Consider the following 12,953-nt stretch of genomic DNA (forward strand, 5'->3'; position numbering starts at 1 on the left):
TAAATCTTAGCTTCTTATGCTCAAGAATTTTGGAAAACGTGTTAAACCTTTTTAATTTTTAGTTTGACCCTCTTCCTGCCTACCCTCATCCTCCATCCAGCAAGTGCAGATAGCTCAGTCAATCTGAGATTGCTCAGGCTCCATAGAATCAATATACCAACTCGTGGCATCCATGACTCCTTTGTAGTTTGGATGGATTATATTTTTAATATAATATAATTATATATTATATTATTATATTATATTATATTATATTATATTATATTATATTATAATAATTTGTTTTTAAAAATCAAGCCATTTCAATGGAAGTTTCTTACATTGGGGGCACTTAGAGACTTGCCTTGGAACAATAAAAGAAATCCTGATATGCTAAAAAACAAACCCAAACTCCTAAGGTGCAATCTTCTGTTTCATCCTTCTCAGAGGTGGTAGTTTATTTGGTAAGGGATTAGGATGTCTGGGGAAACAAAACCGATCAAATGTGATTGCCCTTTAGGAGCTTCAGTTTCAAGTAAAATGTTGAGGATGGTGTGATTCAATTCTGCTTTATTTCCCTGAACATTTTATTGGCAATTGGGTGGTGGTCTTCTGGCAAAAGCAGTAAAAAAAAAAAGAGCTCTCTGAGTGCCTAGAAAATTTAAGATACATATTGCCGTGTGCACAGAAGCCTGTGGGGATCAGGAAGCCAGAGTCTTGTCTGAGTCTTCCTCTTGGAACCACAGCTGCCTTCCCTGCCCTTCCCCAGCCTGGGAGGTCAATGGCATTTCCTTCCACCCTGAGTCAGGGTAGCGGTCTTCAGGAAACTGGATTTGAAGCTCAGCACTGCCACTTAGCTCTGCAACCTTGGTGAAGACATCTATTCTGCACCTCAGTTTTCTCATCTGTGAAATGAGCCTAGTATATACCACATACAATCTTTGGAAGGAAAAAATAGGACGTGTAATCATAGAAAGCACTTTGAACGCTGCCTGCCACACAGTAGGTTTTCCGTTGTGCTTGGCTAGAGTTACTCAGCTCATCCTTCATTTATGATTTTTTTTTCCCCCAACCTGTTTGCTTCATCAATGATTTCAGGTGGTTTTCAATAAAATCACAGATGTGATGGACTAAGAGGGCAGCCTGGGTGGCTCCGCAGTTTAGCACCGCCTTGGGCCCAGGGCCTGATCCTGGAGTCCCGGGATGGAGTCCCACATCGGGCTCCCTGCATGGAGCCTGCTCCTCCCTCTGCCTGTGCCTCTACCTCTCTCTCTGTGTGTGTCTCTCATGAATAAATAAATAAAATCTTAAAAAAAAAAAAAAAAAGAAACAGTTCAGATAAAATGGGATGAGAGTTTTTCTCCCAGTCGGGGGTCTTGGGAAGAGCTTATGAGATTTTTAACTAGAAGCATTCTTAGGAGACTGAAATTGGGTCCAGGTATAAGTATGGGAAAAGCAACACGATTCTCATTTACCCTTCAAATCCATCTGTCTACAAAGTACAATGCATATTTTTGGAGTTTCCTTTTTCATTCAATACTTACTATAAGAAAACGATGGCCTTTAATAGGGTTCCTAAATCATGTGTTGTCCTATAAAAATACTTTCATCCAGGCTGAGAAGCTCATGAGGCCGTGGGAGAAATCTAAGGCTTTCTTTTTCTTTAACATTTTCACTATGATGGACACATAAGCGTTTAGGACTGAGTGGCACAGCGTTGGAGGCAAAGTTAGCAATGACATTTTCCCCTTCCCTTTTGGTTGCTTGTTTTTGAATCTTGGCCTAAGAATGATGGCTTAGAGATAATTCTTTTGGGGCCACTTCGTATAATATGGACATTGTGCTCGTGGTTTCTAACAACAGTCATGAATCTGTAGGAAGTCCTTAGGGCTGTCAATTTACCATATTTACTGATCTTTAATTATACACGTTCTTGGAATTCAGAATACCCATTTCTAATCATTTTCATTATTTTACTTTATGTGGTCAGTTTTGAATTGCATTAAATGTTAGTTTTATGGGAAAAGGAAACTAAACCTTTTCCATCAGTTTGAGGTTGAAATCTCTCAATTGCATGAGTGCGCAAACTAAACACGTAGTTTCTTTTTTTTTTTTTAAGATTTTATTTATTTATTTATTCATGATAGAGAGAGAGAGAGAGAGAGAGAGGCAGAGACACAGGCAGAGGGAGAAGCAGGCTCCATGCACCGGGAGCCTGACGTGGGATTCGATCCCGGGTCTCCAGGATCGCTCCCTGGGCCAAAGGCAGGCGCTAAACCGCTGCGCCACCCGGGGATCCCCTAAACACGTAGTTTCAGTATTATCATATATTTCTAGGTCTTTTATGTAATGCTGTGCATCATGCTTAAACAGCCATGAGTTTAGCTGTTAGAAACTCAAAATTGTCAGAAGTGGAAAAAAGTGCTGTAGCCACAAGATGTCATTGTTTGTCCTTTGCAGGAAGTGGGACTTCCCCAGGCCCAGTGAGCCTCCTGGGCTGAGGAGCAGCACACTTGGCTGAGCCCTGCTGTGCAGACAGCTTGCTTCATGCCCACAACCCGACCTCCCCTATTCTGCATCTAATACAATTTCCCAAACTGTGTGCCACTCCTGGGTTTAATGAGCATAAGAATTTAAAATAGCCCACTGTCTTCCATGGCAAACTGTGTCATACTTAAAACCTAAAAAATCTTAGGGTTTCTTTTTTTAAGATTTTATTTATTTATTCATGACACACACACACACACAGAGAGAGAGAGAGAGAGAGAGAGAGAGGCAGAGAGAGAGAGAAGTAGGCTCCATGCAGGCAGCCTGACATGGGACTCGATCCTGGGTCCCCAGGATCAGGCCCTGGGCTGAAGGCAGCACTAAACCACTGAGCCACCCAGGCTGCCCCAAAACCTAAAAAAACTTAGGTTTTTCTTGAAAAGTTAATAAAATGACAGAGTATTAAATATAACTTAAAAGGAACAGATTGGTTTGAATTATTCAAATCTAATAGAGCCAACATTAGCCAAGTTTGTTCTTTATTGAGTCTTCGTTTTGTTTCTTTGCATTTGATTTGTAAGGGAGAGAAAGAGAATATAAAAACCTGACAAAAATGAAGTATTCATTTCAAAATGCCATTTCCAGAGATTGGTATAAGGACCAACATGCCTTTCAAACTTTGACATTTATCTCTTGTGCCTCCCAGCACGCGACTAGTACTCAGCATGATAGGTATGAAGCCCCTCGTTATAAAGACTATCTTCACAATTATGGATAGTCACAGTTTTATCAAAGCACTTACACTCATGAGAAAAAAAAAATCCAGAATGTTCTTGATAATCTACTATCGAATTATTAGTATCTGATAGTTTGTTAACTCACAAAATGTCAAAGTAACTGAACTAAAACAAACTTGGCTTAAACCAAAAAAAGACTGAGCATTCAGTCAAAATGCCAAAACTCAGCTTATTATTATCCTTGATTAACGAAGAAAACAGAGCATCAATATCTAAACATATTTTATGGTTATATATAAATTATAAGACCATGGCAAATGTTTTTAATCCTATGTCAGCTTTATTAAACATGTACAAACCAGCCGTTCTCAAATCATATTACTTGCAGAAGCAGTGTTATAGGTTGAATAGTGTCTTTCTAAAATTTGTATGCCCAGGTGCTTACTTCCAATGCTTCAGAATCTGACTTTATTTGGAAATAGGGTCATTGCAGCTGTATTTGGTTAACGAGAAATCACACTGGGGTGGGGTGGGACCCTATCCCAGTACGAATGGCGTACTTAGGAAGAGAGGAAGTTTGGACATAGACACCCCCACACACGGAGAATGCCTGATAACAGGAAGGCAGAGATGAGGTGATGCTTCCACGAACCAAGAGCACCAGAGATGCCAGCGAAGCTGCTGGAGCTGGGAGGGAGACCTGCAACACATTCTCCCTCGTGGCCTCAGAAGGACGAGGCCCTGCAGACACCTTGATCTCAGACTCCTAGTCTCCAGAGCTGGGACACACTGTGGTTCTGCTGTTGGGGCCACCCAGGTGTGGTCCTCTGCGACAGCAGCCCCAGGAGCTAGCGCAGCTGGTAAGCTGGTGGTCACAGGTGTTTCTTAAGGAAATTAAAGCAGCAGATTCTGGAGTCCCTGCCTCTTCCTTGAAACTTCCTTCCTGGTTTTCAGCACACTCTAGTTTTTTTTTTTTCTTCTTTTCTTGACTTATTGGCTGCTCCTTGTCTTCCTGACCCTAACCCGGGGTAAGGCCTCTGCCTTCGGTCTCCGCCCACTGTTAAGTAACCTCAGTCAGCGCCCTGTCTCTAAATTCGTGTTATTTCTCGAATGTGGATCTCAGCGCTGACCTCACCACAATTGCAAACTCGTGTACGTGTTGACCTACCTGCTCTTTCCACCTGTGTGTCCTGAGGCATCTGGAGCTTAGCCCATGTGACACGGGGGTGCTGATCGGCAGGTCAGTTTCATTGACGTCATGTCCATCCCCCTGAAGGATGGACTGCTCTGGCCAATGGACTTGAGAGTCAGCCTCGACAATTCTTACAATCACTTCCAATTAACTGGAAAATTTTGTTCCTCTGTTTTCAGAATACACTATAAATCCAATCCATTCCACCCCCATTCCACTGTCGCCAGCTTCTGTTTTCTCTCTGATTCAGTTCTTGCTCTACACCCTGTCTGTTCTTCACCCCACGTCAAGAGTAGTCTTTCTAGAACACAATCAGAGGAGTCGCATGCTGCTAAAATCCACCCACAGGCTTCCCGTGATAGTGAGAATAGAATAGAAAGCTCTGACTATATTCTACAAAGCCTGGTTTCACCTTCCCTCTGTTGAACACTGTTTCCCGCTCAGCCTCTTGCCTGCTCCGCCCCAGCTGCATCCTCTTCTTAGTCTTTCAACAAAGAAGCACCACAGGACCATTCATGTTCCCTGTAGACATTTGTGTGGCTCAAGCCTTCCTGTCATGCAGGGCACGCTATGTCAGCTCCTTAGAACCTCTTCCCTGCAGGGTCTGTAAAGTCACACCCCTTCATTCCTGTCTCCTCAAATTTCTTTTCCGATGGTTGAATAATATTCCATTGTGTATATAGACCACATTTTCTCTATCCATTCATCTGTTGATAGCATCTCAGCTCTTTCCATAGTTTGGCTATTGGATTACTGCTGTAAACATTGGGGTGCAAGTGTCCCATCTTATCAATAACTTGATAGCTTTGGGGTACTTAGTAGTGCAATTGCTGGGTCACACGGAAGCTCTATTTTTAACTTCTTGAGGAACCTCCACACTATTTTCCAGAGTGACTGCACCAGCTTGCATTCCCACCAACAGTGTAAGAGGGTTCCCCTTTCTCCACATCCTTGCCAACATTTGTTGTTCCCTGACTTGTTAATTTTAGCCATTCTGATCAGCGTGAGGTGGTATCTCATTGTGGTTTCAATTTTTATTTCCCTGATGGCAAGTGATGCGGAGTATTTTTTCATGTGTCTGTTGGCCATGTGTATGTCTTCTTTGGAGAAATATTTGTTCATGTCTTCTGCCCATTTCTTGACTGGATTCTTTGGTTTTTGGGGTGTTGAGTTTGATAAGTTCTTTATAGATCTTGGATACTGGATCTTTAATCTGATATGTCATTTGCAAGTATCTTCTCCCATTCTGTGGGTTGCCTTTAGATTTGTTGACTATTTCCTTTTCTGTGCAGAAGGTTTTCATCCTGATGAAGTCCCAATAGCTCATTTTTGGTTTTGTTTCCCTTGCCTTTGGAAACATGTCTAACAAGAAGTTGCTGTGGCCAAGGTCAATGATGTTGCTTCCTGTGTTCTCCTCCAGGATTTTGTTGAATTCCTGTCTCACATTTAGGTTCTTCATCCACTTTGAGTTTATTTCAGTGTATGGTGTATGAAAATCATCCAGTTTCATTCTTCTACAAGTGGTTGTCCAACTTTCCCAGCACCATTTGTTGAAGAGACTATCCTTTTTCCATGAGATACTCTTTCCTGCTTGATCAAAGATTAGCTGACCATAAAGTCGAGGGCCCATTTCTGGGTTCTCTATTCTGTTCCATTGATCTATGTGTCTGTTCCTGTGCCAATACCATGCTGTCTTAACACTTACAGCTTTGTAATACAGCTTGAAGTCTGGCATTGTGATGCCCCCAGCTTTAATTTTCTTTTCAACATTCCTCTGGCTATTCAGGGTCTTTTCTGGTTCCATATAAATTTTAGGCAGCTCTGTGAAAAATATTGATGGTATTTTGATAGGGATTGCATTGAATGTGTAGATGGCTCTGGGTAGCATAGACGTTTTCCCAATATTTATTCTTCCACAACACGAGCATGGAATGTTTTTCCATCTCTTTGTGTCTTCCTCAATTTCTTTCATAAGTGTTCTGTAGTTTTTAGAGTACAGATTCTCTACCTCTTTTGTTATGTTTATTCCTAGGTATCTTATGGTTTTTGGTGCAAATGTAAATGAGATCGATTCCTTAATTTTTCTTTCTTCTGGCTCATTGTTACTGTGTAGAAATGCAATTCATTTATGTGTATCGATTTTATATACTGCTACATTGCTGAATTCCTATATGAGTTCTCCCAATTTTGGGGTGGAGTCTTTTAGGTTTTCCACATAAAGTATCATGTCATCTTCGAAGAATGAGAGTTTGACTTCTTTATAACAGGCTGATTTTTATTGTGACTCTTCTAAGAGCTGGATTTTGGTGTCATGTGGCTCTCAGATGTGTATAGCCATTCCCTATGTATCATGACATATCTATTAACATCTCCTACAGTGGTAATGTGTCTCAGAAAATACCTTAGGAAAAGCTGTTTGAAACATTAACTAGTGTTGGGGCACCTAGGTGGCTCAGTTGGTTGAGCATCTGACTCTTGGTTTCAACTCAGGTCCTGATTTCAGGGTCCTGGGATTGAGCCCCTCATCAGGCTCCATTCTCAGCAGTGAATATTTAGATTCCCCCTAGAGGGAGGCTTGAGATTCTCTCCCTCTCCCTCTTGCACTCTCTTTCTCTCTGAAAGAAATAATAATAAATAAATCTTTTATAAAAATATTAAAACATTAACTAGTGTTGAAGAGTAGACTAAAAATGATAAACCATGAAGATGGTTCTCTCCCAGCATCTAGCAAGAAACTGGTTGGTGAGGGACAGGCTGGGCCCCAGCCATGTCCCACTCAGCATTCAGAGGTGAGCATCGCTCTGTGAAGAACATTTGGTATTGCTGGTGAAATCTTTTCTGCCACTGAGTGTGCAATATTTACAGGGTCAGAGGAAGCACTCTTGTTGTTCAGGTCAAGCCTGGTTGGAAGTAAGATCCTGTTTCATGGTTTCCTCTCTGGTCAGGTACTGAGAAACTCCCTCTGCTGGCCTGAACCACATTCTTAAAGTGTCAGTTTTTAGCCTTCTTGTTCTGCACCCAGCCAAGGACAACCTTCTCTGGGTCATTAGTGAAATGCAATAGATAAGTTCTCATGGGTCATCTATTACAGCAGTAAAACCCAAAAATCATGGCCAGTGTCTGCTCATCTCATATTATCCAGTGATTCACCAATTTTTAATAACTCACAGTGTGCAAGCTACATTTACAAGCTGCAGATAGGACACAATCCCTGGCTTCAGGATGCTCATCATCTGGGACAAAGTGCAGACATTTAAAAAACACCTGAAGTAGTGGTTCACAAATCATGTGACGAAGCATCCCTGTACTCCCAGCCAATTCCAAGGTTACCATGAAATATTTTAAAAATTCAAGGGCAGGGGATCCCTGGGTGGCTCAGCAGTTTGGCACCTGCCTTTGGCCCAGGGCGCAATCCTAGAGTCCCAGGATCGAGTCCCATGTCAGGCTCCCAGCATGGAGCCTGCTTCTCCCTCCTCCTGTGTCTCTGCCTCTCTCTCTCTCTCTCTCTCTCTCTCTCTCTCACACCCACACACAAATAAATAAATAAATAAATAAAACCTTTAAAAAAATTCAAGGGCAAGTCAGAAGCTGAGTATTTGTTGGACTCTGCAAAAATGACTAGCTCAAAGTACTTTGCAGTGTCAACATCAGACCCTGTTGACATTCCTTTCAGTGACATGAGATCTGGTTCAAGTGGATTTTCACTGTGTGCTATGATAAAAATTAAGAGCCACACAAGAAATCAATGTGGAGCAGGAAATGAGGGTGATAGAGTCTAATCTGTGTCCAAGATCTGAGAAGCTATTCAATGTCCCATAGGCACACATATACATTTAGTCAGAGGGCTGCTTTTTTTTTTTTTTAAGATTTATTTATTTATTTATTTATTTATTTATTTATTTTCATTTGAGAGAAAGAGTATGCACACACATGCAGGGGATAGGGGCAAAGGGAGAGAAAGAAACTCCAAGCTGACTGAACATTGATCACAGAGCCTGACACAGATAGGGCTTGATCTCAAAACCCTGAGATCATGACCTGAGCCAACTAAGAATTGGTTGCTTAACTGAATGAGCTACCTGGATGCCCCGGTAGGTTGCTTATTTAAAAGTTATATTTAAATATTACTTTTTTCTTTCGATTTGTGTGCATTATTTTTTAAATGAGTACTCTTGTCAGAACAAAGATGCTTATTAAGTAACTTGGACCTAATTACTTAATAACAAAACTGTTAGGTATTTCTTTAGGTCCAGGATGCTGTGAAAATAAGAATGAGACATTTTTTTAAATTTTTTTTTAATTTTTATTTATTTATGATAGTCACAGAGAGAGAGAGAGAGAGGCAGAGACATAGGCAGAGGGAGAAGCAGGCTCCATGCACCGGGAGCCTGATGTGGGATTCGATCCCGGGTCTCCAGGATCGCGCCCTGGGCCAAAGGCAAGCGCCAAACCACTGCGCCACCCAGGGATCCCAAGAATGAGACATTAATTGAGAAACTTCTGAACCAAACTGAAGTTGGAGAATACCTCAGTGAAGGTTTGTGCTGTGGGTATAGAAACATAAAGGAGAGAGAATGATTTGGCTTCCGAGAAGGATTTGGATGGCATCTGGGGAAGGCTAAGCAGTGGTTTGACAATTGCACTATCCCTAAAGGGATGTGTGGGATATTATCAGGTGAAAAATAAGAAGTGGTAAGAAGAGGCAACTCATTGGATTGTTATTGCCAGTTATTCTAATATTTCCCAAAAGTTGTACTTCACTCTCAGCCTTTAGTTGACTTGACTAAAGGATCTTCTTCTCATTGGTTGCAAGTGTGACTAAGCCTTTCTAAATTCACCTTTCTCCCCTTACCCCAGATGCTTAGTCTCTCTTCTCCAAGCACCAGCACTGAGACACGCACACACCTTCACTTCCCTAAAAGACATCCCCCATCCAAATCATTTTGAGTCTCTTCTTTTGTTCCCCCCAAATTTCTATCTTCTGGGAGGCACCATCACAGGTCAGGCTGAGCAGAAAACAAAAGCAGGAAACCATTTCACTGTGAAAGAGGGAAGATTTAAGGGTCCCTTATCCCCCAAGGCTGCTCAGATTTTAGAACGGAAATCCTGTCAACACAATTCAATTTCCCATCGATAGTATTTTATTCTCTGTGAAGAATACCAGGCTGAGAAGAGGAGCTCATTTCAGCCAGAGATTTTCTACTTTGCTCCCACAAGGGATTGAGTCTATTACCTTTGAGATTGTCTCCTTTCAGCCAATACAGGATCCTTTCCTTTTGTGCATTCCCTTCTTGTTTCAAGGAAGCTCCTAAAAGTTCCGACAGATATCAATCACAGAGGCAGCTTAGGGATAAAACGTCTCCAGATGATTCACAAGAGAGCTGACAAATTTTGGCTTGTGATTCTTTGAATTCTAACGCTTTTTCTCAGTGTGTGAGAACATATTTATCCAGTGTAACTGTAGTTGTGCAAAACTGAGTCCTAAGTTGTGAGTCTCGGTACCTTCTAGACAGAGCTCTTTGAACTCAAAAGAAAACTAATGCAATGGTTTCAGGGACTGGAAGGCTACTTCTAGGATGAAACTAGCAAGAACTTGAGCTGCTTGCCCGGAGTCTCAAATGCCCCTTCCTTCTCTTTCCTCTCCATCTCCAAAGAACCCAGGATGAGTGTCCATTGCCCTTAACGATAAATACAAAAACTTGTCTCTGGGCTTTTTATGTGCAAATGTATGTAACCCTCACAACAATTAACGAAGCAAATGCTAAGATTTTTCCGGAATAGGATACCGAGGCATAAAAGGGTGACACATCTAGTGGGAAAGCAGTTGAGGTCTCAGTGCAGGCAGACTTCATTCTGGTCCAGAGCCCAGGTTCTTCATCACTGTCACTCTGCATCAGTTCAGTGCTCTAACGCTCTGCTGTGCAACATGAGTCACTAGCCATATGTGGCTATTTAAATTAAGATTGATTAAAATAAAAAGTCACTCTCTCAGTCACTGACCACATTTCCAATGCTCTGTAACCACATGTGGCTAGCAGAAAATGCAGAAATAGAGTTCCCATCATCGTTGAGAGTTCTGTTGGACATTGTTGCCCTAGAGTCAAGGCCTTCTGATTTCAATTCACTGATGGTCTTTAATATTTTACATTTATTTATTTATTTGTTTGTTTGTTTATTTATTCATTTATTTTTAATATTTTACTTTTTAAATACTGTTTCCAGCACTTCTGAAATAATGAAGAGCTAACTACTAGCTTAAAATATGTGAGCATATTAGTGAAAGATCACTGTTCATTATTATTACCTCTTCCAGAAAACATATTTGAATTAAAAGATTTTTAATATCTTAACCTCTGAAATAACTAGAGGAAACTGCATCCTACTCTGCTTGTGTAGGCCTGTAAGTGGGGACCAGTTGTGATGTTCTGTTTCTGCTCACTCGGGCAATCAGACACTTCAAATGATTCCCCAATTAGGTCTAACCTAGGCAGAGGGCATAGTCTGTTCATGTCAGTCCTGAATTCAAAGAGAGGAGACACTCTGAAGTATCCATAATGTTACAGTCAGTGCATTGTTGACAAACTATACTGGCTTCCATGGTGGCTTTTTGTATTATTCCATGACTAATAATGTAAGGTTGCATTTTGTAGATGTTTCCGGGTTTGGAACCAAGAGTTACTCTGTGCATTGGTGGATACGTACCGAGCAGCACTGTAAGTAATAATACAGAGCCTAACGGAAAACCTGAATATCTTTAGGGGCTCTCAGGGTCAGAAAGAAAGAGAAGAGCTGAGGCTCTGAGAGAAATAATTTCTCAGAGATGCTATCCATCCATCACACCATTAATAAAATAAAATTCTAGCTTCTTTTGTCATGTCATTCCCTCCCCTTGATATTGTTACTTATTTTAATCTATTATGTCATGAGAAAGGATTATTAATGCTACTTGAAATGCCAGTATCTCAGCTTTACTATCAATCACGATGAAACTTTCTTTTAGTTTTTTTTTCTAACTTGCTTATTCAGTTTCGGTTTGCATAGGAGTAATCAGACAGATTTATTAAATAGATAAAGTTTTGAATATCAGAAGGTAATAGTAGTTATAATACAAACTATGGCTTATCACATGTGTTGCAACAGTTTCTTCTGAAAAGAAATAGTTATTTTTCCATATATTCTTTCAATCTTAAATATATTTTCAATCTTATTTATATATTTCAATCTTATATATATTTATTTTTAAATTGGTAATTGATGTCTGCTATGATAATATAATAACAAGACTATCTAAGTACAACGATTTCTTACCCTCTGATGTTTCAGTGAAAGAGAAAAGGGAACGGGATACTAGTATTGACTGATTTTCCTTGGGTCTCACCATGAGTGTGCCAAGTGCTTTGTGTACTTGATCTTCTTTAATCTTTACAACAAGCTCAGAAATTAAATTGTTTATTTCACTCATTTATTGAAAAAGAATTTTCAGGCAAATGAAGGTTAAATAAATAGTCCAGGGTCATGTGACTGGTAAGCAAGGGATCTACAGTTTTAACTTACATATGACTGATTCCAGACCCTGCCCCTGTCAACACAGGGTGTTAAGAGACTGTGGTGTGGCATCCTGGCCACACAGACAGGAAAGAAGGCAGCTTTTGTGCACAAGACATTTATGGCCTCTGGACAACTGATATCCACACAAATAACAGAAACGAAAAACCTAATGGATATTAAGGGGGGTAAGCTACCTTCCTCTAACTGACCATAGGCTTTATGATCAAGAAACGAAAAGCCTTGGGGCTCCTAGGTGGCTCAGTTTGTTAAGTGGCTAAGCTTCTGACTCTCCTTTCAGCTCAGGTCATGATCTTACAGTTGTGGGATGGAGCCCAGCATGGAGTCTGCTTCAGATTCTCTCTCCCTCTCCCTCCCACTCTCTCTCTCTCTCAAATAAATAAAATAGATAAAATATTTTTTAAAAAAAGGAAAGAAAAGAACAAGTGAAAACCTTGAATTTTGTTTGTGGGGTAATTGTTTCCATCTTTGTGGAACTCCTGTCATGTAACATTCTTGGCCTCTTGCCCTTAAATTTGCTTAGCTATGTAGTGGAAATTGTCCAGAATTATTATGATGATGGTGGGAATTGGTCCAGCCAGAAGGTGGAATTATCTGATGGAGAATCTGGAAAGGATTATCAGGGCATTCTGCATTCTCAGCAACTCAGCAAACTAGCTCCCCCCAGAGCAGAGAGCCAAGTAGCAGGGAGTGGCTGTCTCATTCTGCTCCATCAGGGCTGTCCCATGAGGAGGGGAGGCCAGCCTCGGGCCGGTGTTGCCACGACTGGTGCAGTGTGTCTGATTCCCAGGGGCAGTGTCAGCAAGACCACGTGGTTGGGTGACCTTCCTCTCCATCACTACAGGAGGTTGCTACTGGTAATGAGATGCTATTTGTCCAGAATCAGGTGGTGAGGAAGGTTGATAATCCACTTGAGGTGATCAAACACTAACTACTGCTATTCTGTTATCCTTATGGATTTACCTATTTAACGTTTCTATCCTTATCCCTTT

Source organism: Vulpes vulpes, chromosome 7, assembly GCF_048418805.1.
Source record: "Vulpes vulpes isolate BD-2025 chromosome 7, VulVul3, whole genome shotgun sequence".
NCBI classification, from domain to species: Eukaryota; Metazoa; Chordata; class Mammalia; order Carnivora; family Canidae; genus Vulpes; species Vulpes vulpes.